The 26,663-nt window shown below is 39.8% G+C and overlaps 1 long non-coding RNA gene across 1 annotated transcript; it reads right to left on the reverse strand.

Moving 5' to 3' along the window:
- Window positions 1-17,319: 17,319 nt before the first annotated feature.
- LOC132051126 (uncharacterized) lies at window positions 17,320-19,341 on the reverse strand. The gene is made up of 3 exons (XR_009413588.1): window positions 19,085-19,341; window positions 18,673-18,729; window positions 17,320-17,611 (listed from the first exon to the last, which is right to left on the reverse strand). It is a non-coding gene; the product is annotated as an uncharacterized LOC132051126 (long non-coding RNA).
- Window positions 19,342-26,663: the final 7,322 nt, after the last annotated feature.

A 26,663-nucleotide genomic window follows, 5' to 3' on the forward strand; every position in this document is an offset into this window, starting at 1 on the left:
GACCCAGTGTTTACCAAGGTCAACTCCAAATCATCAAATTCTTATATTTCTAACCAATGACCCAAAACCTTTCCAAATCCCTCGTAACACGTACCAACCACCCAACTAAGTCAGAAATCACGTTGCGGACCTAAAGAAATTATTGGAATTCAATTCCGAACACGTTTATCCAAAAGTCAACTATTGGTCAAAGTTTTGCCAAAACCAAAACTTAGGTTTTCCTCTCTGATACTAATCTGATTACCTTGATAATGGCGACACCCATCTTTACAAGTTAAATATGCCAAAATAAAGCTAAGAGAAGGGTCGTTTAGGAAGAGGTAAAATCGTCAAAACGACCTAAGAGTTCGTCACACTAACCTACCTCTCCCCATGCCACGTTCCCTGCCTCCTCCATGTGCAACAGTCCTAGCAGCTGGTACGAGTGTGTCACGCCCCAAATATGGGGAGGAGAGACCAGCACCCGATGCCTTTCTTGACCGAGTGCACCAACATATATTCACATAACTCCAACATTTATAAAAACAACTACAGCCGAGAAAGCCAACACATAAAATATCTTAGAACCAATAAAGATACGACAGTGTCGATTTACAAACAACTAAAAAGGTATATATACATAGGCTGACAAGGCCACCATAAGTATCGATACGTCAACATCAAGGGCGACAAGGCCGTAAGACCTATTATACATACAACTTAAGTCTACAAGCCTCTAAGAGTACATCATCTGTGATATGGTCGGGATAGAGCTCCGACATACCCATAAGGTCTATACACCATCATCACAAAAACCTCTAGACTCGGCTAACCCTGAAAGACATGGAGCTTACCAGTCAACCGCTGAATACATGCACCCGCCTACTGAGGAGGCCTGTCAGACTCTTTACTTGAACCTGCAGCATGAAATACAGCGTCCCCGGCAAAAGAGGATTCAGTAAAGAAAGAATGTACTGAGTATCTATGGCAAACGAATTAATCAAATGAAAGAAATATCAAGTTTAAAGGGTAAAAGAGAAAAACTGAGGATATGGATGCCACATAGGGTGCATGATATATATATATATATATATATATAAACATACCGAGCCACAAGGGGTCTCATGTATATAACAACGTACCCGTCTAATCAGAGGTGTGTAATAATAATAATAACGTACACAACTGATTAGCTCAGTGGCGTGCACCCTAGTGCCATACCCAACCGATTATAGCTCGGTGGTGTGTAATAATACTATAAACATATGAGTAACACTTAGGCATACCATTCCATAACGTTACGAACTATTCAAAATGACTTAAGGTCGTTAACCTTCTTAATGGGGTTATGGATTTACTTATGAAATATACTTTTCCTAAATTGAGTCGAAGAACTGTGATATGATAAGAACTTCAACATAAACAAACAAGATAAGGTGAAAAACATATGAAACTACCGGATTTCACGAGTGGAGTATTTATGATAAACATTTCTTGAAGTCTTTCTTTGAAGGATAGCATAAAGAGTCGATTCATGCCAAAAGAGGAAATATGATAGCCATTACATACCATGGATAGCTCCCCTTCAATAACTACTAGGAAATCTGTCGTCCAACTTACGTTAATCTACAACAAACGACAATAACACTAGTATTAATCTAAAGGAAGATACGGCAAGCTTGCTATACGATTAATTAAATGGCATTTCGCTTATGCCCTCCTTCCTTCCAGATCTCACCACAACAACAATACCTATTCATAATCATAACCACAACTCTAGTGTTACACCTCAAAAAATTTCGCATCGTATACGTTGTGAGTAAACTAACGCAAGCTCGGAGAGGTCATGGAACTCTTATAAGGTTAAGGAATACTTTTAACAAGTGCTAAGAAAGTGTCTAAAGGTTTCGGGATCAAGAGAATCGAAGAAATTAAGTTTGTCTAAATTTGGGAAAAAAATTGGCAGAATTTTGGACAGAAATTGTCACGACCCGACCCGAGGGCCATGACGGGCACCCAGTGCTAACCCACCCGGGTACCTCTTATCATTCATTCGTATTCACATCTAGGTGGAACACATAGCTTATTCATGAATGCTATACATCAATAACGCTAAACTCATTAGGCAACAACACATTTATACCATCATTGACAACTATGCGCACATCAATATACATAAGCCGACGAGGCAATCAAAATGATATACAAAATATTAGCCGACAAGGCTTCAAGACATCTAACCATATGCAACTGTCTACGAGCCTCTAAGAAGAGTAGGTAACATCATATAGGCGGGACAGGACCCCGCCGTGCCCATGTTTGTACACAAAAGAATAATACCAAAAGCTGTAGCTCCGTATAAAATAGAGCTCCTCTAAGCAGTCCCTAAATAAGAAAGCTATAGATCAAGCCTGTCTCCCTGGCCACCTGCGGGCATGACGCAGCGTCCACAAACAAAAGGACGTCAGTACGAATATTGTACTGAGTATGTAAAGCATAATCGACATCATAATAGGAACATGAAACAGACGTAAGGAATAGCATAAGATGGGAGAATCGGGAGATAGTAAAGCCATCATCATCATTACTTACTTACTTGTCTTTCATAGGGACCTTCCATTTCTAAAGCGTGCTCGTGTACATACATACATATACATTCATGTTCGTATTCATATTCGTATCCATACCATACCCGACCATGGAGGTTCGGTGTTTCGCATACCCGGCCATGACAAGGCTCGGTGATCATACATACCTGGCCCTACCAAGGCTCAGTGGTATCCGTACCCAACTGCAGTAGTGTGCGCGCGATAGGTATCATACCCGGCTACATAAGCTCGGTGTCACGTAATAGTCATACATACTTAGACACATCTACATAAGGGTCCATAAGTATCATCAACGTCACTGCCATTATCGTTTTTGTTACGTCTATCCTTGGAGGATCAACGAACGTATAAAGGATGCAATGGAATCATGAAAGTATTGAGGACCATGAGCTTTAGTAGCTTTGGAGATAGAATCATTTGGAGGACATTATGAAACTTATAAAAGGATATATATATATATATATATATATATATATATATATATATATATATATATATATATATATATATATATAAGGAACCATGCCTTATTGAAAGAAGGGTTAGCTTTACATACCTCTTTGTCTTCTCAACTATCTAACGTTCACCGTTGAAGCTTGAACAATCTACATTTAGAAGGATTCATACCATGGTTAAGCCTTAATGATACTCTTAAATTCGAACTAGAATAATTCATAGCCTAATGAAATTTGGGCAGCATTTCCCCTATTTCGCCAACTTTCACCATATCACAAAACAACTCCCAACAACCATAATAACATCCATAATACACTCATAATATCCAAATCAAGTAATCACATTACACTAAGCCCTCGATATTCACCCCCATGTTCAACTCATACTAGCAACTTCATACCCATTTTAACACATTTTCATATGATGCTTCTTCATCACCATTATTACCTTCTATAACAAGATTATATCCATTTTATACTAAGAATCATGACTACATATAGATTACTACTCATAAATATCATAAAAGCTACATTTAAACTCCATTTTCTACTTTCTTCTTCTACCCTAGTCTTTCAACCTCTCCATAGTTCAAATAACATGAAATGGTCATAAAACTTACCTTTGATTGAGTAGGAATAACCCTTGGATGGAAATACTTTACTTGAAGAAAAACCCTAGCTTCAATCCATAAAGTCTTCTTGACTCTAGCAACCCCTAAGAGCTTCCTTATACTTGATTCCCTTAGATCAATGATATGAGCCTTGGATCTCATTTGGATTCTTGTATATGAAATGTAGGGAATGTTCTAGAGACTTGGAGAGAAGTGGAGAAGTGTTAAAATGAAAATAATGAAGTTGGATCACATTTATACACTTGAGAATAACTCAGCCCGTCGGGTGTTATACGGACACTTATATGGTCCGTATAACATTGTACGGTCCGTATAAGTGGTCGTGGTTCACCATCAGGGAAATCATCATCCTGCTGGGGGTTATACGGACCCCTTATATGGACCGTATAAAGTTATACGGACCGTATAAGTGGTCATATAACTCCACTTCCCTGAAATGGTTTCCGTCATTTCGTTTGACCTCCAATCCTTATGGAACCTTCTTGATCTTGACCTTTTCCACTACCTGTTGAATCAACTCAGGGTCTATTAGCTGTACTTCTCCTACTTCAAACCATCCAATTGGGGATCTACATTTCCTTCCATATAGGACTTCATACGGAGCCATTTGAATACTGGAATGATAGTTATTGTTGTATGCAAACTCAATGAGGGGTAAATGGTCATCCCAACTACCACCAAAATTTAGTACACATGCCCGTAACATATCTTCTAAGCTCTGAATAGTATGTTCGGCTTGCCCATCAGTTTGTGGGTGAAATGTTATGCTAAGCTTCACCTGAGTACCCAAACCTTCTTGGAAAGACTTCCAAAACTTAGCTGTAAATTGCGCTCCTCTATCAGTAATAATGTACATCGAAATATCATGGAGTCGCTCTATTTCCTTAAGATACAATCTTGCATAATCATCTGCTTAGTAAGTAGTTCTGACTGGAAGGAAATGGGCTGATTTCATGAGTCATCACAATCACCCATATGGAGTCATACTTGCTTCGGGAGCGAGGTAACCCTACAATAAAGTCCATATTGATCATTTCCCATTTTCAGGTTGGAATATCCATTGCTTGCAATAATCCTCCTGGCTTTTGATGTTCGATTTTCACTTGTTGGCAATTTGGACATTGTGCTACAAATTCTGCTATGTCCTTTTTCATTCCATCCCACCAATACATTAACTTGAGATCATGATACATCTTTGTTGCACCTGGGTGGATAGAATACCGAGAATAATGAGCTTCTTCTAGAATTTAACGACGTAATTCTGCCACATTCGAAACACATAGCCTGCCTCGGTATCTAAGAACTCCATCTATAGAAGTTTCAAAGGGAGACTTCTCTTTCTCATGAAATGTACCTCTATAATGGCTCAACTGAGGATCTTCGTATTGACGTTCTCTTACCTCCATGTCTAAGGATAAAACAGTTGAATTATGAATACCAATTCCCGCATTGCCTGAATCAATTAGGCGAACTCCAAGGCTGGCTAGTTAGTGAAGTTCACGGGTTAATTCTTTCTTCTCCGGAGGAATCTCACATAGACTTCCCATTGATTTACGGCTAAGTGCATCGGCCACTACATTCGCCTTTCCGGGGTGGTATAAAATACTTACATCATAATCTTTTAGAAGTTCTAACCATCGTCTCTGCCGTAGATTTAACTCCTTCTGCTTGAAAATATATTGGAGACTCTTGTGATCTGTATAGATATAGACATGTACACTATACAAGTAATGCCTCCACATTTTTAAAGCATGAATAACCGCAGCCAATTCGAGATCATGAGTTGGGTAGTTCTTTTCATGTTTCCGCAAATGTCTTGAAGCATAAGTAATGACTTTACCGTGTTGCATTAATACACATCCTACCCCAACCCCAGAAGCATCACAATATACAACATAACCATCTGGCCCTTCTGGGAGTGTCAAGACTGGAGCTGAAGTTAGCCTATCTTTCAATTCTTGAAAACTGCGTTCACAAGCATCATTCCACTGAAATTTTGCTGATTTCTGAGTTAGCTTTGTCAATGGTGCTGAAATAGAGGAAAACCCCTCCACAAACCTTCTGTAGTAACCTGCCAATCCCAAAAAACTATGGACTTCTGTAGGTATTGTAGGCCTTGGCCAAGTCTTCATAGCCTCAATTTTCTGAGGATCCACTCGGATGCCATCATCTGAAATAACATGACCCAAAAATGTCACAGAATTCAGCCAAAACTCGCAACTTTGAAAATTTTTGCATACAGTTCTCGAGTTCGAAGAATTCCAAGAACAATACGTAAATGGTCTGCATGCTCTGACTTTGTGCGAGAGTACACTAGAATATCATCAATGAACACTATTACGAATAGATCCAAGAGAGGCCTAAATACATTATTCATCAAATTCATAAACAACTGCCGGAGCATTAGTTAACCCAAATGACATCACCCGAATTCATAATGGCCATATCTCGTCCCGAAAGGCATTTTGGGATGTCTTCTTCTTTAACTCTCACTTGGTGATAACCTAACCTTAGATCTATCTTGGAAAACCACTTGACACCCTATAATTGATCGAACAAATGATAAATTCTTGGAAGAGGATACCTATTCTTTATCGTCACCCTATTCAACTACCTGTAATCGATGCACATCCGTAGGGAATGTCACGACCCAAACCGGGCACCCAAAACCCTACTCGGTTGAGTGCCATACAACTATTCAATCCAAGACTCACAACTTCTCCCTTATCGTTAATTTAAAGAAAACCTTTAGTCACAAATAAAATCTTTACAAAGGAACAAAGCATAAAGACACATCGACCTATATGGTCGCTTTACACAACTGTCGACTCCTCGATACCCTATCCACAGGACACTGTCTGCAAAAGTCTCTAACATACACGAGATACCATAATATAAGTACTCTGACTCGGCAACACTCCGAACTGAGATGGAGCTCACCAATCCAGCTGATAGCCTGGAAACATCCTATAGCCAACGTCTTCTACTCATCTGTATACACCTGCGCGGCATGAAACGCAGCCCCCGAAGAAAGGGGGTCAGTACGAATAGTGTACTGAGTATGTAAGGCATGAGTAACATTACAGTAAGAAGTATAGAACATTACAGGGGATAAAGATGACCTGTACATTTGATTGCCTCTTAAGGCGGATACCATAAATGCAACTTTAACCTTTTTAAATCAACATGTACACAAAATCATAGAAGACATCTAAAACATTTCAATGAATATGCAAAGAGAAATTAAAACATCACCGCATAGGCCACAGCGTCACCCCCTGTCAACTGTGCCGTATATATATAAACATCCCAACAAAGGCCATAGCGTCACCCCCTGTCAACTGTGCCATACATACACACATCACAACAAAGGCCACAGTACACCCCCTGTCAACTGTGCCATATATATACAAATCACAACAAAGGCCACAGCACACCCTCTGTCAACTGTGCCATATATATACGCACCACAACAAAGGCCACAGCACACCCCACACTGTGCCATATATATACACACATCACAACAAAGGCCATAGCACACCCCCTGTCAACTGTGCCATATATACATACCACAACAAAGGCCACAGCACACCCCCATCAACTGTGCCATATATATACACACCACAACAAAGGCCACAGCGTCACCCACTGTCAACTTTGCCTTATATATACACAACAAAGGTCAAAGCGTCACCCCCTATCAACTATGCCTTATACATACACAACAAAGGTCACAGCGTCACCTCCTGTCAACTGTGCCTTATATATGCATGAAGGATTAAAATGAGTGCAGTGCATGTTCAAAATGAAATATTAGAACTTTGTAATGTCACAAAATAGCCATATACATATATTATATTCATGGCATGCATAGGAGTTCAATTAGAAGCTATCGCTCTATCTCACCTTGAAAGAACAATTTATAAGGTGAGATCAACAACAATGAAATAAATCGAGAAGATCATGAAATAGCTTAACATTTTCATATCATCGTTGAAATCATAATTGAGACCTTTAAGCATAAATCATCCTCGACTTAGTTCTCATAAAACATTCTCATTTTTAACATCATAAGAAGCTTTGAGAGTCATAAAATTCTAGCTTTTGAAATCAAGGAGGTTATGGAAACACTTTTGGAATCATACTATAGCAATCATGCATTTGAAAGAAAAGGGACAGGCCTTAACATACCTGAGATTCACGTTGCGGCTTTTCCGCCTATTTTCGGTTTCGCAATCTACCTATAAGACCATTCATACTATGGTTAGACTTACTGTTATATACGTATCCTAGACCTTCACATTAAACCTCCTTAAAATCTGCCGAAACTCGGGCAGCACCTCCCCTGTTTATATGTCCAACCCGAATTCATAATTCACCAACCAACAATAACAAAACAATACCAACATCAATCATATTATTCCCAGTATCAAAATACTCCACAAACATCTCATATGGGGTTCATCCCATATTTCCACCAATCAAACCACTATACGGCTATTTAACAGTTCTATCTCTGTAAATAAACCAAAATTAACATTAATAACAAAAGGTTCATACCTTACTCCCAATATTATGGCCATATATTCACTCCTCCACCTTGATCTCAAGCCACAACACGTGACTACACAATTTTGTAGTTGCAACTGTACGCCGTCTGGACCAAAATTTAGGAATTATACCTGGTTTGGGCTAAAATCTGGTTTGGGCTAAAATTTGATTTGGGGAGTTGGGGAGAACTCTCCAGAATTTTGGTGAGTATTTTGGGGTGTTTAGTGAAGAAAATGAGGGGGGGGGGGGGGGGGGGGGGGGGGGGTTAGAACCTTTAAATAATGCTCCAAAATTTGCCTGCACCGCCTCAGAAATCGTTCAGCGCGATCGCGCCACCTTAGGGCTCGTTAGCGCAGGCTTAACTTTTCTGCCTGCGCGTTTGTTCAGTAAAAAGGTCATAACTCTTGATCTCGATATCGTGTGAGGGCCCAAGACATATGGTTGGAAAGGTATTTCAATTATCTACAACTTTCATTCTTGGTATTTTTCCAAATTCCAAACTTATGAGGGCGTTTTGGCCCCTCCAAGTCAGATCATCCGAAAATATTTCTTTAAATCATCCTTTTGGAGGGCTTATGCCCATATTTAGCTTAAGGGTCCTTCTTAGGACTTGCTCAACTTTCCATGTACTAATCATATATCTCTTCATATGTCCTTTATAAAACCTCATCATGTGGGCCCCACTTAGCTTAGAGTAACGAGGGCTTTAATCCAGCAACGCACTAACTGATTTACACCAAACTGCGGGGTGTAACAATATATATACATATCACAACAAAGGCCACAGCACACACCCTGTCAACTGTGCCATATATACATGCCACAACAAAGGCCACAGCACACCCCCATCAACTGTACCATATATATACACACCACAACAAAGGCCACGGCTTCACCCCCTGTCAATCGTGCCTTATATATACACAAAGGTCACGAGCGTCACCCCCCCCGTCAATCGTGCCTTATACATACACAACAAAGGTCACAGCGTCACCCCCTGTCAATTGTGCCTTATATATGCATGAAGGATGAAAATGAGTCCAGTGCATGTTCAAAATGAAATATTAGAACTTTATAATGTCAAAAAATAGCCATATACATATATTATATTGATAGCATGCATAGGAGTTCAATTAGAAGCTATCGCTCTATCTCACCTTGAAGGAACAATTTATAAGGTGAGATCAACAACAATGAAATAAATTGAGAAGATCATGAAATAGCTTAACATTTTCATATCATCGTTGATATCATACTTGAGACCTTTAAGCATAAATCATCCTCGACGTAGTTCTCATAAAACATTCTCATTTTTAACATCATAAGAAGCTTTGAGAGTCATAAACTTCTAGCTTGTGAAATCAAGGAGGTTATGGAAACACTTTTGGAATCATACCATAGGAATCATGCCTTTGAAAGAAAAGGGACAGGCCTTAACATACCTGAGATTCACGTTGCGGCTTTTCCGCCTATTTTTGGTTTCGCAATCTACCTATAAGACCATTCATACTATGGTTAGGCTTACTGTTATATACGTATCCTAGACCTTCGAATTAAACCTCCTTAAAATCTGCCGAAACTCGGGCAGCACCTCCCCTGTTTATATGTCCAACCCGAATTCATAATTCACCAACCAACAATAACAAAACAATACCAACATCAATCATATTATTCCAAGTATCAAAATACTCCATAAACATCTCATATGGGGTTCATCCCATATTTCCACCAATCAAACCACTATACGGCTATTTAACGTTCTATCTCTTGTAAATAAACCAAAATTAACATTAATAACAAAAGGTTCATACCTTACTCCCAATATTATGGCCATATTTTCACTCCTCCACCTTGATCTCAAGCCACAACACGTGACTACACAATTTTGTAGTTGCAACTGTACGCCGTCTGGACCGGAATTTAGGAATTATGCCTGGTTTGGGCTAAAATTTGGTTTGGGGAGTTGGGGAGAACTCTCCAGAATTTTGGTGAGTATTTTGGGGTGTTTAGTGAAGAAAATGGGAGGGGGGGGGGGTAGAACCTTTAAATAATGCTCCAGAATCTGCCTGCACCGCCTCAAAAATTGTTCAGCGCGATCGCGCCACCTTTGGGCGCGTTAGCGCAGGCTTAACTTTTCTGCCTACGCGTTCGTTCAGTAAAAAGGTCATAACTCTTGATCCCGATATTGTGTGAGGGCCCACGACCTATGGTTGGAAATCTCTTTCAATTATCTACGACTTCCATTCTTGGTGGTTTTCCAAATTCTAAACTTATGATGGAGTTTTGGCCCCTCCAAGTCAGATCATCCGAAAATGTTTCTTTAAATCGTCCTTTTGGAGGGCTTATGCCCATATTTGGCTTAAGGTTCCTTCTTAGGACTTGCTCAACTTTCCATGTACTACTTATATATCTCTTCATATGTCCTTTATAAAACCCCATCATGTGGGCCCTACTTAGCTTACAGTAACGAGGGCTTTAATCCAGCAACGCACTAACTGATTTACACCATATGGTCTCCAAACGTCATGTGTATATTATTGTTACACTCTTATAGTATAACCTTCATCCCTGACCCCGGCCCTTAAAATTGCTCAGCGCGTTCGCGCCTCGTGGTGGCGCGTTCGCGTTGTGTTGCCCCTTGGCCTTCTGCGCGTTCGCGCAGACCATTTTCCTGGCCTGCCAACATGACTTGTAGCGTCCATATCTCCTTACCCCGATGTCCTATTGGGGAACGGTTTGTCGTGTTGGAAAATAGCCTTCCCGAACTTCACTTTAGGCTTTTGTTTCACTTCAAAACTCTTAATATACTCAGAAATATTCTTTCTCCCAATTAGACCAAAAATTTATGTACCAAACCTTGCCTAACTTTCCTTCAAAGCCTCGGAAGCTTAATCTCCTTAGTTCACTTGTTTTTCAATCCTTCTATAACCTATTACGTGAACTCGAACTCTTAAAATTTTAAAACGAGCACCTATGATCTGGCATCTTCTTGACAATAACTCCGATGTTGCGCAATTGAATAGCTAACACCTAAAAAAAATCTCAACGTGTAGAATTGCGGGGTGTAACAGGGAACCATCTTTCTTTCGAACAAATAGGACTGGCACTCCCCACGGTGATGAACTAGGCCTAATGAATCCTTTTTCAAGTAAATCCTTCAATTGTGCCTTTAGCTCTTTCAACTCTGCAAGAGCCATTCGGTAAGGAGGAATAGAAATAGGCTTGGTGTCCAGCAACACATTAATAGTGAAGTCAATCTCTCTTTCCGGAGGAAGGCCTGGAAGTTCATCTGGAAATACATCCGGAAACTCATTCATCACCGGAACGGATTGGAGAGTTGGCGACTTTGCTTCGGTGTCATGAACTCGTACTGGATGATAAATATAGCCTTTAGCTATCATCTTTCTTGCCTTAAGGTAAGAAATAAACCTACCCCTTGGGGATGCTGTATTACCTTTCCATTCAAGCACGGGCTCTCCCGGAAATTGAAATCGAACCACTTTCATTCGGCAATCAACATTAGCATAACATGAGGCCAACCAATCCATACCCATAATCACATCGAAGTCTAACATTTCCAGCTCAACTAAATCAACTTTAGTTTGGCGATCACATATCACAATCACACAATTTTTGTAGACTTGTCTAGCTATCATGAGATCACCAACCGGAGTAGACACCTCAAAAGGTTTAGTTGGCTCGGGTTTCACCCCAATATGACTGGCAATATACGGAGTGATATAAGACAACGTAGAACCCGGATCAATCAACGCATAAACATCATGAGAGAAAATAGTCAATATACCTGTAACCACATCTGGAGAGGACTTCAAATCCTGACGTCCGGCTAAAGCATAGATACGGGGCTGAGTGCCACCTGAACTAGACGCTCCCCCTCTGCCTCTACCTCGACCTACCAAAATCTGGGCAGTCTGTCCTGCCGGGCGCACAGAAGAAGAACCAGCTACTGATCTTGTGGGCTGAACCCCACCTCCACCGTACCTTGAGGGGCAATCACGCATCAGTGCCCAGTCTGTCCACAAACATAACAAGCGTCTGATCCTTAGCGACATGGCCCCGAATATAATTTTTTGCACTGACTACATCGTGGAACTGGTGGTCTCCTCTGACTATACTCACCCCCAAACTAGGAACCTGAATCTCTCGAGCTCTGACCCTGCCCTGAATAGATAGAGCGGTCAAATCTCCTTCCTGCAAATCGTGGAGGTGCACTAGTCGCCGATTGGCCTGAGTACCTAGAATGTGACTGCCTTGATCCCCTTCTATAGTCGCTACCGATGCCCATAGATCTGGCCCTTTTACTCTGCCTTCGATCCATATCACGTTCACCCCTTTGCGGATGTTGTTGTTCTTCTAAATTCTGGGCATGGGCTTGAATGCGGGAAATATCCATCCCATCTTGCAGTGAAGCCGTCAAGCAGTCCTTGAACAAATGTGGCCCTAAGTCACTCACAAATCTATGCACTCTATCTCCCATGTCGGCCACCATGGTCGGAGCATACCCAGCCAACGAATTAAATTGAAGGCTATACTCCCAGGCACTTATATTTCCTTGCTTCAAATTTAAGAATCTATCCGCTCTAGCTCAACAGACTTCGGGTGACAAATAGTGGCGGATGAAGGCATCTACAAAATCTTGCCAAACCGGAGATGGTGCATTCTCTTTTCTTGAAGATATCCAATTATTATACCATAAGACCGTCACATCCCGGAGTCTATAAGATGCTAACTCCATAGATTCAGTTTCGGAGGCATGAATAATCTTTAATATTCTCAACATTTCATCAATAAAACCTTGCGGGTCTTCATCCGGCTTCGACCCAAAAAACTTCGGAGGATTCAAACTCATGAAATCGCGGGCTCTAGTACTAACTGCCCTATCACTCGGGCCCAAACTCTATCGCTGTGCCTGGGTGGCAACTAACTGTGTCAATAAATGGATATCTTCGGGCATTTGTTCACCCGAAGCAGCCAGTGGAGGAACTGTAGGCATAGGAGCTGGAGCTGAAGCCCCCTCTTGTTCTTTTAGAACAGGTGGAGTAGGAGAAGTATTTGATAGAGCCTCATTAAGTGATTCACTCTCTTCTATATCCGTTGGCGGCTCCCTCTCTGCTCGCCTTTCCATCGTAGTCTTGCCCTTCTGGGCGACTGTAACTTTCCTCTTTGGCGGCATCTCTGAAATCATAACGCACTATTAGGGATGAGAAAATCCTATAACACGGCTCTATCGCACGATCTCATAAGAAGAAGAATGTTCATTTTTCCTAAATGCCCTGTAGCCTCCTGTTTATAAGTGTGGCGCGCAACACACCATAAACAAGACTCTACTAGATATGGCTCGTAGAAACTTCCTAGGACTGAACAGCCCTGATACCACTTTTATCACGACCCGACTAGGGGCCATGACGGGTACCCGGGGCTAACCACCGAGCACCGCTCGTACTACAATTCATCATACTCATCCTGCGCTCATTCATTAATCTCATGCTTCGAATCATAGGAAACCATTTTCACTTTGAAACATAATTACCTTTATATGCATAAGCCTTTTGGCTATCAAAAGAATATACATATACAAATGGGAAATCGTGAGACCATCTACCCACACATACGTATCTACGAGCCTCTATAGAGTACTAGACATATGGACGGGACGGGATCCCATCGTGCCCAAAACATATATGTACACACAAAATAGTAAATCAATAGCACCTCCAGAATAATGGAGTACTCTCAAAATCTACTGATAGCTCTTACGAGTCTAGAGAACCTCCCTGTCTACCTGTGGGCATGAACACAGCGTCCAAAGAAAAGGACGTCAGTACGAGCATTGTACTGAGTATGTAAGGCTTAAATAAAATGAGCATAATAAATAAATCATGAAACATAAGGTGAAAACATAACCTGCTTAGCCTTTAAGAGTAAATGCATTTTAACATATCACATACATTGACCTATCACATATATAATCCTCATTCACCCCCGTCCGGGTACCATCATACGCCGCCCACTAGTGGTGGTCATGTCCGGCCTTCTAGGCGCGGTGGAATCACAAGCAGCTCGTATTAGCGGTGACATGTCCGGCCATTCAGGCACGGTGTACTCATAAGCAGCCCGCATTAGCGGTGACATGTCCGGCCATTCAGGCACAGTGGAATCATATCATCATGTGCTCAACATAGACTTATCATTATCATACATCTTATAGGCATATCATGACCTTAACATAACCTTATCATAAACTTAGCATCATCTTACATTTATCATAACACATACATAGAACTTGGAGGCAACTATGGATGTGTCGGGGTGACGTGAGGTCGTGAACCCCCGATTACATTATGGAGTGATCATATTCATCATATCTCACCTTGAAGGGACTAACATTTTAAGGTGAGTGTACACAAGGAAGAACATCAATGGAACCATACTTAGGATCATTAACTTCATGGACATTATATCTTGCTTTAGAATTCTTTAGACTTAAGCTCTTCATCATCATTACCTTTATCGTATTCGTAACATATCTGTCACTCTTTTTATCGCATAAGTGGCTCTATATACATTGACTCATATTCTTCCTGGAATGCAAGAAAGTCATGGAGAGTAAGGAAAATAAGGTCGGAGGAATCATGCCTTAGAAATGAAGGGGCTAGCCTTACATACCTTTATGATTCGCTAACTCTATCACTTGAATGCTTCTCTCCAATGCTCACGTTTCTACCTTCAAGGAAGTTTGTACTAAAATTAGATAATCGAAGACATACTTATGCTTAACTAAAGTGTCGGTAACATCTTCTTCCTTTATTTCGATGACTTCCTCCACAACATAATAATAATAATAATAATAATAATAATAATAATAATAATAATAATAATAATAATAATAATAATAATAATAATAATAATAATAATAATAATAATAATAATAATAATAATAATAATAATAATAATAATAATAATAATAATAATAATAATAATAATAATAATAATAATAATAATAATAATAATAATAATAATAATAATAATAATAATAATAATAATAATAATAATAATAATAATAATAATAATAATAATAATAATAATAATAATAATAATAATAATAATAATAATAATAATAATAATAATAATAATAATAATAATAATAATAATAATAATAATAATAATAATAATAATAATAATAATAATAATAATAATAATAATAATAATAATAATAATAATAATAATAATAATAATAATAATAATAATAATAATAATAATAATAATAATAATAATAATAATAATAATAATAATAATAATAATAATAATAATAATAATAATAATAATAATAATAATAATAATAATAATAATAATAATAATAATAATAATAATAATAATAATAATAATAATAATAATAATAATAATAATAATAACAACAACTCCCAATATCACAACAACACCCAAAGATATCTTAATTAACAACTTCATCAAGCTAGACATTATCAATCCCAAACATTCCCTATCACTCCTTTATAACCCTAGCGATGGCACCATCCCGTGTCCATCCTCATACAATGCCTCTACAACATCTTTACTACTATTCATCGCAAGATTGCACTTATTACATATCAAGAACTATGATTCAAGTCAAGTCATGATTTAAAAAGAATCTTTATTTTCCATATTTGCACCTCATGTCCCCCTTCTTTCCACAATCCAAATCTTCCAACCCCTCAATAGTTTAAATAACATGGGAGAATCATAAAACTTACCTTAATCACTTGGGAATAAGCCTTGAGTTACTCTACTCCATTAGAATGAAATCTTCCACTTGTATGTCAAAGGAATTCTTACCCTTCACAAACCCTAATAGGCTTCCTAGTATATGAATCTCTTAAATCTTGGCTTTTGATCTTAATTTCTTGGCATAGATTGTTATAGAAATAGAGAGAGGGTTTTAGAGGGTTCTAGAGAGATATAGAGTCTGTTTTTAGGGAGAAATAATGAATTAAAACGTGGGAGCTTATATTTATACCCAGTGCTGGAAACTTCCAGATCGGCGGGTCGACGAGCAGGGTCGATGGCTCGTCGACGTGCGCCGTCGATTCTCCTCCTGAGATGTCTGATTGCAGAACCTCATCGACGGTGCCAGGCGATGGCTCGTCGACGTGTTGACGGTCCGTCCCTTGGGTCGTCGACGCTGACTGGTGTTAGTAGTTTCCTGGACTGCTTCGTTTGCTCCGATTTGATTCGTTTCACTTCCAATCCCCTCGAAATGTCAAGAATACATACTTATACACCTGTACATAGACCAAGTAAAATATCTCATGACCAAAACTCTGGTGCAGACTACCGTACCGAAGGTATACACCACCAATAAGCCGAAGTCTCCTCGAAATAAAATGGGAGGTGTAACACTTTAAAATCGTCAAGGTTCTTAAGAAATTGTGAGGATTGAATTACTAATATTATAATAAATGTTTTCCGAAAGAAGTAAACAAAGCTTAGAAAGTAGGCGAAATACAATTGTTTAAGAGTTGAGACAGCGTAAGCAAGAATTGAACCTGAGACCTCGAGGAAAACCTAAACCCCCTTGACCATTAAGCTAAACTACTTAATTGTGTCAAAGGGATTCATTTTAGAATATATACCCATAAAATTCAAATTTGACCTTACGTATATATTATAATTTTCTGGCTAAGGAAGTTCGGATGCACCCCCTCAGGTCAACCTAGATATGCCACTAATGACTCTGGCTCACGTGAATCCGTAGATCTATGGCTATATCTGCCCCTCTTCAACTCCCAATGGCAGGGATAATTTATAAGTAGACACAAGTCTGCTAACCCTATCCATCTCTTGTGTGTAAACCTCCTCGGATACGAATGATATATTCGAATTAAGTTAATGATAACATGTCATACCCCAACCTTGGGGGTATGGCCGACACCTGGCACCCGAAGGGCCGAGCGAACCAACTGTGATATCTAAACTCTGTAACGTGAATCATAGGCCGACGAGGCCGCTGAATAACAATAGTAAGAAGTATATCAAAACAACCTGCAAGCATAAAAGGCCCAGCAACACATATATGCATAACTAGGGCCGACAAGGCCACAACCAAGAAAGATAACTAGTCAGAAGGCCGGCAAGGCCAAACACAATACCTGTACACTGACTGATAGTCTGTAAGCCTCTAAGAGCACTAATATGCATCAACTGGTCGGGACAGTGGCCCCAACGTACCCATAGCCATACTCTCTCTATATATATGCATGCATCCTATTTAATGACTCTGACCAGCAACTCCGGAGAATGGAGTGCGAACATCCCTGCTGAACTTTGGTATCCTACTGAGAAAGGTACAACAATCCGTCTACCGTACCTGTGGGCATGATCACAGCGCACAAAATGCGTCAGTACGAAAGATGTACCGAGTATGTGAGGCAGTAAGCATAAACATAACATAAGTATAAGAGAAACAGATAACTTGGGAAAAGATGTAAAGACAACCTGAAACTCTGAACGAGGCCACTGAGGACGACCATAATCATGACATAAATGTAAATGCATGCCCGTAAAATCATTCCTCACTGTGGAGGCATATATCATATCATATAACAATAATAAATCCCTCTCGCGGGGTGAGCTCATCATCATAACATCATCTCTGCCCAACTGATCAGTGGCAATGCACAGCTACGTGTCTACCCGACCGCTCGGTAAAGAAAGAAATACATCTAGGTGCACATATAAGTGCCTACCCGGCCGACTATAGCGCGGCTCGGTAATGAAAATAAATACATATATATAAGTGTAATGAAAGACTGACCTCAGAAGAAATATCATGGAAAGAGTCGGAGTGACCTATCGTCGTTATCCTCCGACTATCATTATTGTCGCTACGTTTATCATTATTTGATCATTAGGCCAAAGAAGTAAAAGTACAAGGAAACATCTTGTTATGAATTATTCACGAAGCCAAAGTTAGCCAAACTTTTATGAAATATGTTCGACACAACTTTTATCGGAAAGAGCGTGCCAACGAGAGGTTCGTCACCTTGGAGCAATAGAAAAGAAGATAAGGATTAACTCAATTAAAGGAAGTACAATCAACTCAGCTTTGATGTGAAGAGTACTATAACTAATATCATTCTTCATTCGATAAACAAGAGGGATATGAAATGTGAAAGGTACTTCAATACAAGCTATTCATGAGAAAAGGGTAAGCTTAACCATTTGGGGACATAATCAACACAAGTTGAACGGAAAGTCTTTTTGGCTAAAAGGAGATGTGGACCATAATTTGGTACAAGTCATAGATGAAGTATGTGTCAGCTCAATTATCATGGAACGCGATCTATCCAAGTTAACGGAACAAATTTTTCAATGAAAGGTCATTTGAAATCTAGTCATGCCACAAAGAGAATAGAAAGCCCTACATACCTCGTCGATGGAGTTATATATGTTTCCCGAGTCCTCGAGCGCCTTATGAATGATTTCCTACATAATACGGACTATTCAAGATCAAAACCAAGGTCATAGCTTATAGAAATCTTCATTTAGACATTAAATCGAGCAACTCATGGGCGTGAATTTATAGGCCTTTTTGTAGCGTAATTTCCTCATAAAACGCTACCAAATTCTACTTTTCTACTCCTCCTCGTCAATAAGATCCAATCCATATCAACACAGCTCCAAACAACACGTTAAAACCACATAAAACAGCCCAACTATTAAGCCAAGTCCATAAGAGTTCACAAGAATTGTCAAAGCTTATTCTATGGGGTTTTCACCAAATTTCTAGGTTTAATTACTTGTAGAAGTTCAAAGAGATCAAAAGGAAGTTAAAATATACTGTAGATGATCAAAATCACTCCAAACTCCAAGTAACTTCTAGGTGAAGTTCTTATCCGAGAAGCAAATTTGTGAAGAAATCACAATTCCCTAATTGCCATGGTTTTCTCCATGTTGAAGTTGTTTGATTTGCTTTTAGGAGTGTTTGTGATTGATGGGAGAAGGTTTGAGAATATTGCTTAGGGTTTTCTGGTCCTTTTATGGTGAAGAAAATGAAGGAAATTTCGTCCAAGGTACGTATATATATAGGGGCAAGATAAAGGCACCGACTATGTTCATCGTTCACGCAAGCAGCTTGCGTCCTTGGACTAAAACGCGAATATCTCTACTCCGATGTTTTATTGATGAACGGTAAAATGCGCTGGAAACTAGACTCGTAGAACTTAGATTTGGTAGGTGGATCACCCCGTAACTCCAAGTAGATTGAGAGTAAAGCTCCGAGACATCTGACCCAAATTTCAGTGAAATTTACAAACTTAACTTGCGACGCCCTTTGTCGACTTTCGTATTACAACTCGTTTGACTTCCAAAATTAACAAGAGACCATTATACAATTCAAATAATCCATATTATTATTTTCTTAGCATGTGAAGAGCTCCTAATCTCACCCAAAAGTACAAGTTATCATATTCCCAACTTGCCGACATTTGACGAAACTCATGCTTCTTTGATTCGTTCACCCTCCAAATCTTCCGCCACTTCCTAATATTATTTATATACTCTTGTAACCATTTATATTAATAAGTTCAATCTCTTTTATCCTCAACATAATTTCTTTTTGAACTTACGTCGACTAACTCGTGATGCGACTTTAACGTGCGAAAATCCGGGGTATAACATAACGAACGATGGAAACTAACCTTGAGGCATATCTGAACTCATATGAAGTTAACGACGTCATAAAAACACACAAGGACATCATGAATTAACTCGGAGATGATCTTGAAAGCAAGGCCGACTAAAGGGCTAAGCTGCTAAAGCCAAGGCTCCATTTTTTTATTAGTGGTACTAAAAGTTTTATGATTATGTTCTTAAGAAAAATATTGACTATTGTAAGATAAAATGCGGGCAATTCGCAGGAATGCCCTTATTTTGGGGTGGTCTTTAAGTTTTTCCCATTAAATTGGGGATCTATAATTTTTGCCCTTCGCTAGAACCCCTTGGTTTCGGGTTCGAACCCCCGCACAGTAAAAAACTACAAAAAAAAAAATTCGTAAGGTAGAGTTTGGATTCGCAAAGCAGAGAATTGCTTGCAAAATACTAGTTTCAGGCAGAATTTTGCTTGCAAAACTCAGCCGGCAAGCAGAATTTTCTCTGCTTGCAGGCAGAGTTTTGCCTGTAGATAGAATTTTTCTACCTTCAGGTAGAGTTTTACCTTCAGGCATGCCAAAACTCTGCCTTAAGCCTAACTTTGCCCGAACAGGCCTAACTTTACTACAAAATTCTGCCTTGCGAAATTATCTTTTTTTTTTTTTTTTTTTTACTAAGTCGGGGTTCGAACCCTAAACCTCATGGTATTAGGCGAGATGGACAAAAATTAAAGACCACCAATTTGAGGGGCAAAAATTAAAGACCAGTGCATTTGAAGGGCACTCCGCACAAAAAATTGATAAAATGATAAACAAGCTCTTCAGAAAGGAAATAAAACTGTTTAGCAATGTAACAAGTAATCACTATTAGACAATTTATTACATTCTCACATTAATAATCTTCTTTCTCTGAATTTTTATTTTTCTTCTTCTTCCTACTTAGCTATCTATTGTCTCAAAGAGTTTAAGTTTTTATACCAAATATTTTGTACCATGAAAACATCCAAAGAATATTCATAGACAAACCCGCATAAAATATAGCAAATTGAAGTTATAAAAGTTTATTTTTATACTAAATTACTAACTTCTAGAATCATGCCCTATTGTTCGAGCTTTTTGTTGCCTTTTTTTAGAAAAAAAATTCACATTTATTGTCTTTTTATACTTTACTCCATAAGTGTATTCTTTTTTATTACATGCTAAAATTCAAATATACCGACTTGAAAATATGAATCAAGTCACTCAAAACTCAAAAAAGAAGGATGTAAAAAACTTAAATTTGTATACAATCTCAAAATGGAGCTCTTTGTCTAATATCTCAAGAAAGAATAAATGAATTGGTGATATTGTTAATTAGAAAAGAACTATTAGAGGAAACCGATTATTAAACAATATTACTTAATAACTTTGTTTTTCAAGAAGTTAATTTAAGAGATGTCAAAGTTTTTAAAAAAATTATAGAAAGAAGCTTAAGGCCTCTTAATATAATGTGGCTTTAGGCCACTAAATATGTTGAGCAGCCCCTGCCTGAAAGTAAGAAAGTAGATGCGGGACAATAAAACTAAAATATAAGTACTAAAGAAATAACAAATGATTTTGTCCTGGAACCCATGGTTTTACAATTGAGAGTTCCAGAAAAAAATTCTGGTGTATGAAATGATAAAAGTTCAAAATGCAGTAAAAAATTTAGATTCTTTTCGCATTAAAAATAACTATTCTCAATTACACTTTGAATACCGATCAAAAAATGGCTTGCCCACCAAATTCCTACGAATTGACAGGCGTTGATAAAAAGGATAAGGGCTAGAAATAACTTTTGTTGTTGTACTAAAATATTCGACCTAACCCTCCATTTCTTAAGTAAGTCTTTTCTTTCTCACTTTGTATGTGTACACGGTAAAAACCGGGGTCGGCAACCCCAACCCAAGGTTCAACGATTTGAACCAAGGGCAAGGGGCAACGGATAGTAGAGCTCGGCTAAACTGGACAGAAGCACTCGGACCCGACAATTCCCGAAGAGTGCACCTGCAGTTGGAAATAGTGCGAGAAATGCGGCCTGTTACGAATTTCACGCCGCACGGTGTAGTTGACAGTTGTCAAACCCGAAATTTCGGGGATCCTTATCTCCAATTGATTTACTTACCTTGTTGAATGTGAATTCTTGTACTATAAATAAGAGGGGAGTAAACCCTCACACCCCATCACTTTTTACCATCTTCTACACGATTACACCATTAACTTGTTCTCACAGTTTTGTTAAGTATCAAACAATAAGAATCCTCACAGTTGGGTCTGAGTAACTCAGGCCTCAGACCGAGCTGTTTATTGCATTCAATTCCGAGGCTATCTCTTACTCTTTTATTCGCAATCTGTATTTTGTTTTTGTTATTTTTCATTCTATCGCAAATCAAATCGCATATCCCTTAAACCACTTATAAATTCAATTGTTACTTTTTTAAGGGGTGAACAGTTTGGCGCCCACCCCAGGGCTAAGGATAATAGCGGTGATTTGTTCGCAATTTGGCTTTCACTTGTTCTTTTACCGTTTATCTTTGGTTTCAGGTTAACTTCGACATGTCGAACGTAAACAACGTGAATAACGACAACCACGACGAAAACCCCAACAATGGGATACCATTGAACATCATGCCGCCGGGTGATCTGAACGAAAACCCTCCCGTCGATGCGAGTGTTGCCAACTCAATCGTAGCCGTTCACGATAGCGGAGATACACCCGCTGATAAGGGAACTGCTCACGGGGTAAACAAAGAAACAGGGGAGGAGATTAACTTACTCATGATTTATGATTTATTGCAGGAACAACAGGCAACCACAATGCAACACTATACGGCTATTTCCTAACTCCAAAGGAACAACAACGAGGTCAGGGCAGCGGAACCAAACCGAAAGCCCGCACCAGCCCATAGGGAAATTGAGGTAAGCAGCGATAGAGAACGGTCGGTGCCTGATGGATCTTCCGAGGTGAGAAGAATATTGGGGGCACTGTCTAAATGGATCTACTCCAACGAAAAGAAGGTGGAACACTATATTCCCGAGAGGATTAGATTTCGGATGCACCACCAATTCTGACCAGATCGGAGACCAAGTATATTGTCCGGAGGCCTTTTCCACTAAGTGTGGATCCAAAAATGATACCAAGAAGGTTTAAGATGCCTGATATCCGAAATATAATGGGACAACGGATCCGCAAGAACATATAACCGCCTACACCTATGCCATAACAGGCAATGATCTGGAAGACGATGAAATTGAGTCGGTAATGTTAAAAAAAAATTGGTGGGACATTGACCAAAGGAGCCATGCAATGGTATTGCACGCTGCCTCAGCACTCAATTCCATCCTTCGAGTTGCTCGCAGATGCTTTCGTAAAAGCTCATGCTGGGGCTCGAAAAGTGCAGGAGAGAAAGCCCGACATATTTAAGATCTTCCAAAAGGACGATGAACGGCTCAGAGAGTTCGTGATAAGATTCCAGAAGGAAAGGATGTTGCTTCCCCCGATTCCCGATGAGTGGGCGGCTCAGGCTTTCACGAAGGGACTTAATCCTCGAAGTTCTAATGCTTCCCTCAAGATTAAAGAAAACCTATTGGAGTTCGGAACTATTACTTGGGCAGATGTCCATGGCAGGTATGAGTCCAAGATACGAGTAGAGGACGATCAACTCGGGCTTCCACCAGGTCCGATTAATTGGATTAAGAATTCGGATAGACCAAAAAGGATAGCAGAAACGGAGTTTCAACCACCAAGGGATAGATATCATCCATACTCTCAACCTGAAAGCTCCACCTTCAGATCGGATAAGGGAAGAAGTCGTCCCGGTCCCAGTACAGCGAGAAGTGATAGACAGAGCGATAGTGGTTTAGGAAGCATGGGTTTACAATTTAGAAACAGCTCCGTTGGGGGGTATCACACCAGTGAAAGTCTGAGGTTAATTGAATATAACTTTAATATCGACTCGGCAGCCATTGTAGCCGTAATCGGTTACATTGAAGGAGTAAGATGGCCAAGGCCATTACGAACCTGGTATATGAATACCACGGTACTCACGGTCATCGAACCGGCGATTGTAAAGGGCTAAGGGATGAAGTGGCACGACTACTAAAAAATGGTCATCTCCGAGAATTCCTAAGTGAGCGAGCAAAGAATCATTTCAAAAATCGGGAACCCTAAGAATAAGAATGAACTGGAGCAACCTCAACATGTGATCAACATGATCATTGGAGGAGTAGAAATACCCCGAGGTCCAATGATGAAGAAGACAAAGTTCTCAGTCACTCGAGAAATGAGAACCAGGGACTATATACCAGATGCATTTATCTCCTTCAGTGACGAAGATGCGGAGGGCATCATTCAACCCCACAATGATGCTTTGGTAATTTCTGTCCTTATAAATAAAACTCGCGTGAAGCGTATTTTGATTGATCCAGGTAGCTAGGCCAACATTATCCGATGAAAGGTGGTGGAGCAGCTGGGACTGCTAGATCAAATTGTACCAGCAGCCTATGTCCTAAACGGATTTAATATGGCGTGCTTAGCTACAAAAGGTGAAGTTACACTACCAATTAACGTGGCCGGTATAGTCCAGCACACAAAATTCCATGTCATCGATGGAGAAATGAGATATAATGCCCTACTCGGAAGACCGTGGTTACATATCATGAGGGCGGTGCCTTCGACCTTGCATCAAATGCTAAAATTCCTAACCTCAGAAAGAGTAAAAATCATTCATGGAGAGCAACTCGCGGCAAAGGAGATGTTCGCAGTTGAAAAAGCTGTTCAAACACCAACGAAAGCCCCCGAGGATGCTGAGGACACGAATAAAATGGAAAATGCCAAATAGCAATCACAGGACATGGATCTGGCCAGATTCGAAGGGGAAGGAAAGATGGACATGGAAGAAGACGACTTCGGAGTTCCTAGGTCATTTGTACTACCCGATGATTCGGATGCAACAAAATCAACGGTGGAAGAGCTTGAACAAGTTATTCTATTCGTCCATCTATCGGATAGAAAGGTATACTCCGGGGTTAACCTTGGAGCTCAGGAGTAAATTAATCAAATTTCTTCAAGCTAATGTCGATTGTTTTTCATGGTGCCATTTAGACATGAAAGGTATTCCACCCGAAGTCACCACTCACCGGCTGAGCCTTGATCGAAAATTTACCCTAGAAAGTAAAAGCAAAGGATCGATGGCCGAGGTCAAACATAAATTCATCAAGGAAGAGGTAACAAAGTTATTAAAAATAGGATCCATCCGGGAGGTTAAATACCCGGATTGGTTAGCTAACGTAGTGGTTGTACCCAAAAAGGGTAACAAATTTAGAATGTGTGTAGATTATAAAGATTTGAATAAGGCATGCCCGAAGGATTCTTTTCCTTTGCCTAACATCGATCGCATGATTGATGCGACGGCTGGCCACGTGATATTAAGCTTTCTTGACGCCTATTCCGGGTACAACCAGATTCGAATGAACCCGGAAGATCAGGAAAAGACTTATTTTATAACAAAGTACAGAACTTACTGTTACAACGTAATGCCGTTCGGGTTAAAAAGTGTCGGTGCTACTTATCAACGCCTAGTAAACAAAATGTTCGAAAAACAAGTAGGTAAAACAATGAAAGTTCATATTAATGATATGATAGTCAAGTCGCTAAAAACAAAGGACCATTTGAAGCATTTGCAGGAGTCCTTCGACATACTACGCAAGTACAACATGCAGCTGAACTCGGAGAAGTGCGCCTTCGGAGAAGGTTCGGGTAAGTTCCTGGGTTTCATGGTGTCAAATCGAGGAATCAAAATTAACCCGGATAAGATCAAGGCCATTGAGGATATCCGGGTAGTCAAGAATGTAAAAGGGGTGCAGAGATTGACCGAAAGGATCGCAGTGTCACGACCCAGCCCCATAGGCCGTGACTAGGGCCCGAGCTGGGCACTCGTACCCACCTATCCACTATAATCAGATCATAGTCAACATAATAAGAACTTATACGTACCTAAAGGCACAACATCGCGCACACATATATACATATATCATATATACAGTCTGAGAATATACAGAATGCAAACACCACTGAATCATGCTACCCACAACCCACATCTATATCTACGGGCCTCTAAGAGTAATAACAACCATATGACGGGACGGGCCCCCGCCGTACCCCCCGAATAGACATAGACATATGTATATATAACAGAAGGATACCCGTACCAAAGTGTAGGCTCCGAACAAAAGGAGCACTCCAAGACGGTGAGTAGGAATCCTAAGCGGCGGCTCACCCAAACATGTATCCAGCACCGCGCGCATGAAACGCAGCCCCCCGAAGAAAGGGGTCGACGGAATATGTACCGAGCATGTAAAAGCATAAAATGCGAAACAGATCGTACGTAAATAAGGAAGACAGAAAAAGTAGTACGGAACGAAAACTCATAAAGCTTACCCCGAAACATAAATCATGCATTTCAAAATCGTAAATAGACTGAGTGACATAAATGGAAAATCATCATGAACATATGCAAGCATAACGTGCCCCGGCCCTCTAACGAGGGACGCGGTAAGTAAAATCATCATATGCATGTACATGTAACGTGCCCCGGCCCTCTAGTGAGGGACGCGGTGAATAGAGTCATCATATGCCATCCTGGCCACCTCCCCCATATATATATATATATATATATATATATAACGTGCCCCGGCCCTCTAGTGAGGGATGCGGTGAACAATGCAGTGGAATTGCACGAATACATGCCCTGG

The sequence above is a fragment of the Lycium ferocissimum genome, chromosome 3 (genome assembly GCF_029784015.1).
Source record: "Lycium ferocissimum isolate CSIRO_LF1 chromosome 3, AGI_CSIRO_Lferr_CH_V1, whole genome shotgun sequence".
NCBI lineage: Eukaryota > Viridiplantae > Streptophyta > Magnoliopsida > Solanales > Solanaceae > Lycium > Lycium ferocissimum.